We start from the raw sequence: 5,511 nt of genomic DNA, 5'->3' as shown, positions 1-5,511 counted from the left end.
CGGCCCTGCCCGGAGGTCCCCCGGCGCTGCCCTCGCCCCTCAGAGGGGCTGGCCCCGGTGACCCGCAGCAGCAGCAATAGAAACAGCAGCAATAGCAGCAATAGCAGCAATAGCAGCAATAGCAGCAATAGCAGCAATAGCAGCAGCAGCAGCAGCAGGAGCAGCAGCAGCGCTAGCCCGGACGCGGCGCTGGCCGACGTGCCCGCCGAGCCCGGCTGTGAGGGCAGGAGGGGCAGGGAGAGGCCGAGGCCCTGCCCGGGGCGTCCCCTCGGCTTGGGGGGACGGAGCCAAGCCGCCCAAGAGGGACCCCGGGAACGGCCTTTCTGATTTTGTCATCTTTCTCAGAGCGGTGTCATCGGGTATGGTTCATTTTGTGTGCTGGGGGTGCTGTGCCTGAAATAAACAGGTTCTTTCCACCTCTCTCCAAGGAATTTTTTTCCCGAACCGGTTGGGGGGTGGGGCCGTGTGGGTTTTGCTTTCTGGAGGGGCCCTCCTTTGCAGATTCTTTAACAAATTTGCCCTAAACCAGGACACTCACACAACAGGTTTGCTTTTCTCCCCTGCCTCTAAGGGGTCAAGGATCTGTTAACTAAGACTTTGAGTTGTGATTAATATGACAAGTTCACATAACTAGCCTTTGAAAACAAAGCTGACAGTTTCATAAAACTAATTACAAAGTCTCAGAAGATGGCAATAATTGATGTATTCCCTAACTATGCACTTACAATGTGAATTAAAGTTGTCCTGTCACAGGAGCAGCAATGCACTCTCATGTACTAATAGGGTTAATACCTCTGTAACTTCATGGCAAAAACCTTTTTTTTACGAAAAACTAGTACTTCTCTATAAGCATAAGCCCTCTGTGCTAACAACTGGGCTCTTCAGCAAGGGGATTCTGTATTTACACTAGCCTATTCTGGAGAAATGCAACTTTTCCAGTTTTGCATGGTCTTTTTTAAAGTGAGCCCGGCCTGACCTTCACGTGGCACTGTGTAATTGCGAGTTTCTGCTTCTCCTTTACCTTGCACAGCTCCTCCTGCCCTCTCTCTCTTTCTCAGTGTTTTGCAATCACTGCGGGGAGTGATTCCAACCACAACCAGCAGCCGTATCGCTGCCTCTCCCCTGCGGGCAGCTCTGCAGTGCGGGTGGAAAGCTCCCTGGGCCATTCTCCAAACGCCCACCCCGCGTGTTTATCTTTTCAAACACATCTCCCTGCCTGGCTCAGCGTCTGCCTAGGGTGGAGGGTGCTGGCTTAGGTGATGATTTCGATGGAAACCAGAGCAGGGCAGTTCTTGTGACGGTTCTCTCTTGCTTCTGTTCCTCCTGCTCTGCTTGTCCTGCCTCAGCGCTCCGTCATCTTCCAGACGGTCACAGGCAAACGTTGTGTGTCCGTGTCCCGAATGTGTTTATTCATCTTATTTTGGCTTCTCCTGGAGAAAGACACCCTGCAGAACACTGAACAAAGCTTTCTGAGAAAGTTTTCATTGTGAAAGATTCAACAGAAATGAAAAACAAGCTTTCCATTCTACCTGAAACAACAGTTTTAAAAAAAATGCAGATTTTTTATGTCATTTGTTTGTTTTCATTTCATATACTCATTTAGCTCAAACGATATTGATAGCTCTCTTTGAATCCTGGTGAGACACAGTGCTAAATCAATATTTTTAAAGTGCTTTTTCTAGGAAAGGCTTCAAGTTCTGCACAAGGGAACCTACAAAGGGCAGTGTAGTCATACTTAAGTTATTGCTATACAGAGCAGCCGCTGGAATTTGCACAGGGACCATGCAGCAGTCACAGTTATCATTTTCACATTGCTGAAGCCAAAAACCAGGGAGGAGTATCACTATTACCCCATCTGCTCATGTGAAGAGTCTCCAGATTTTGTTCTCTTTCTAAACAGCTGCAGACACCCCCGTGCTCTCTCCTCCTACTGTGGCTGTTACAAAAAAACCCCATTTCTATTAATTTTTGGTTGTTTTGCTTGGTTTCTTGAAAGCTCAGACTGAAGCAAATTCTCTTCTTGATTCTTCTTTAGCAAACATTCCCAGGTGAAAACAAACAGACAGTATTTTTTCATAAGTACTCAGGTTAGGTGATATAAATTTAAATATTTTTATGTTTTTCTTCTTTAGGAGAACAATACCTGAATCACTGAGGTAACCCTCAGACTATGGACACATATGCAGAATGTATTCACTGTGTCCACTTTAAAAGTAAATATGGTATAAATACAAATTGTTATATATACATATAAAATCTGTTTAGCAATACAAAGTTGGCAACAGCAAAAATGGCTCATTTACTAGAAATTACAGGATCTATACAAATTTCCCAAAACTTAAATCAGTGCACAGAGAAAACCTTTGCTATTAAATGGTGCACGTTGGAAGGCTTTTGTTTAAAAATGTCTCAGTTATTGAAATGCTTTCCACATTTTGAGGAGATGAGTCCAAGAGGTGCAGTCTGTTGGGTCTGTAAGTTGTGTACAAGCCCCATATACACAATTTATCTGACTGGAAAAAAATTAGTAAATTAAAACTAATAAATTGCAGCTGCAGTGGCATTTTGAACCCGTGTGGAAAGTATGTGTGATGTGTTTTAGAGGTGTGTTAGAGGCAGGGCTGAGTCACTCGGGTAAACACCACATTCCTTTTTTTTTTTGTTTGTTTGTTTGGAGCTGCCCTGAGTAAAGAGGAACAGTGCTGATATTCAGTTTCATCAGCCCAGGTACAGTTTGAAGACCCATAATTTACTCGCTTCCCTTTTCAGACTAATCCAGCAGGAAAAATTCAATCACACAAGCACCAGAAAGAAACCTCAGATATAAAGAAAATCGCAGGGAAATCTGACAGCAGCAACAATTACTTATTTCTTTACGGAAGCTAGTCTTGTTGGTGAAACCAACACAAGTTTATTTTCTTTTTGTTTTTTTTTTGAATAATGAGATATTAATGGATTCAACTGTTATAATTTTATGTGCATAGGAAATGCTACATCTTTTTTTTTTTTTAATAGGTGGAAGCAGCAACCTGAAAACACAGACTGGTGAAAAATAAGCATGGAATAGGCAAGATCAACATTTAGTTTTTTCACTGGGTAATTACAACAAGAAGACTGATCTGGCCAGCTGCTTCCACTACAATATTTGTTTCCATTAATATTTTTTTACCGTATTAGCAAATCTGGTCTGCTAAATAAGCACCATTTAGTTTAATCTCATGTGGTAGACCAGGAAGCTAAAATGCAGTGGTTTCAATAACAAAAAGATGAATTTTGAGGCTTCTGAGGGGGAAAAGAAGGCCTCCTTACAAACAGTGTGGATTTTTTAATACATCCTTTTGATTTGGGAGGTGAAATAGAACACATCACACCCATACCTCTGTCGGGAGAGAAAAGTGCTGTGCTTCAGGCAGACAAATATAGTGGGGTGGGGAAGGGATGATACCACAATTTTTTATAACAAACTGAAAACTCCTTGATTTAAAACCAAGCACCAAACTAAATTCTGGAAGCAGACAGAACCAAAGCCAACACTAAACACCTGCAGAGGGCTCAGTTTGTCCAACAATGAAACCTCCCAAATTTTGTCTCTTGTACTGCCTGTGAACACAGATCCTTTCACAGCAGTGCCAGCTGCAGTGTAAAATTACCCTGGGTTATAATCCTACTGTGCTGACAATTTTATGTTCCAGCAGGTGCCCTAGAATTTTTTACCAGCTGCTATCACTCTTGTAACCCAGCTTTTTTATTTTTCCAGTGGAAAAGGAGCAAATTCTAGTAAACGGCAGGGAAGGAAAAACCAGAGAGAATGGTTTGTGTCAGCAAAGGCACAATGTGGGAAAAGCAGGAGCTCCCAGCTATGACTTAATTACTTTAGTTATGTACACCCCTGTGATTGGAATATATTCTTTTGGCAGTTTGAAGGGCTGTCACCTAGCAGGGAAAATTTGCAAAAGGATTCCCGTTCTTCCTGAAGAATTAATGTTCAGCCTGAAAGTGAGTGCCTCTCAGTGGCAGCAAAACTTCAGGAGCCTCAATGGCATCAGCCAAGGAATATGAAAGTGTACACTCCAAAGGTGGGCTGACTCCGCCTGAGGAATTGCACTCCGAGTCCTGAAACTCGAAGAATCGTGGAATCATGTCCCAGTTAGGTGGGAAATGAGCTGTGAGGTCATCAATCCAGCCTGTTACTGAACACCACTGTCACCTAGACCATGGCACTGAGTGCCACTTCCAGCCTTTCCTTAACCACCTCCCTCGACAGCCCCTTCTGCCCTCTCATCCTGTACCTGGGAGATCCCTGGACACCGCATTCCTTCAAAGCAGCCCCACACTGCGTGCTCAGGCAGCAGCAGGAGCCGACGTTGTTTTTTAAAGCACAGCGAACAGCCTGTGGGTGAGAGAGACGTAAATTCTGGGTAGGAAACGTGGCACAGCAAAATTCCTTATTTATGAGGGGTTTATAGCTGCAGCCGGACACAGCCCAGGGGTGCCCGGGGCCCAGAGGCCGATGGCCCCGGGGCTGTGCCGGCCGTGCGGCGGCAGCAGGAGCGGGGCAGGGCCCGTCCCTCGGCCGGCCCTGCTGAGGCCGCACCTCGAGGGCTGCGGCACCTCCGGGCCCTCACACGGGCAATGGAGGGGCTGCGGCGTGGCCGGGGCAGGGAACGGAGCTGGGAAGGGAATGGAGCCCCAGGAGAGGCTGAGGGAGCCGGGAAGGGGCTCAGCCTGGAGCAAAGGAGGCTCGGGGGGCCCTTGTGGCTCTGCACAGCTCCTGCCAGGAGGGCACAGCCGGGGGGGTCGGGCTGTGCTCCAGGGAACGAGGGCAAGAGGAAATGGCCTGAAGCTGGGCTGGGGGCAGTTAGGTTCGACATCAGGAGGAATTTCTTCCTCGAACGGGTGGCCAGACATTGGAATAGGCTGCCCAGGGACGCACTGAGTTACTGTCCCCGGAGGTGCTAACGGAAAGCCTGCACGGCTGCCACTACTATGCTCTTGTTGACAGGGTAGTGTTCGGCCGTGCGCTGCGCTCCATCACCCCCGCCTGATTTATCCCGCCATTCTGTAATTTACAGGCACGCCGCCGAACCACTGCCTCTCCCGGGAGCGCTCGGCCAGCCGCGGGGCTCTGCGGGCGGCCCGTGCGGCGACCCCCGGGCGGGGCGGCGGGAGGGGATGCGGGCTCCCTCCCGGTCCCTTTGTCCGGAGCCATGGGCGGGAACGGGAGGCGGAATGAGGGGCGGGAACGCGCGCGGGGCGTGGGCGTGGCCCGGCGGGGCGTGGCCTCACTGGCGCGCCCGGCGGCCGTTGGCGGGTTTTGAATTTAGCCCGCGGCAGAAGGCGGCTCGCGATTGGCTGGCTTGCGGTCACGTGGGCGGGAGCGCCGCGAGCGCGGTCCGGCGGGGCGGGCGCGCGGCCATATTGGATCGGTGCGGAGCCGGCGGAGGAGGAGGCGACGGCGGTCGGTCCGTCCGTCCCCGCGGCCGCCTGTCCGTCGCTCCCCGCCCGTTTCCC

Source organism: Melozone crissalis, unplaced genomic scaffold (assembly GCF_028551555.1).
Source record: "Melozone crissalis strain CALT ecotype California unplaced genomic scaffold, PUWL_Pcris_2 ptg000005l_1, whole genome shotgun sequence".
Lineage (NCBI taxonomy): Eukaryota > Metazoa > Chordata > Aves > Passeriformes > Passerellidae > Melozone > Melozone crissalis.
Note: the sequence above shows the minus strand (reverse complement) of the source record.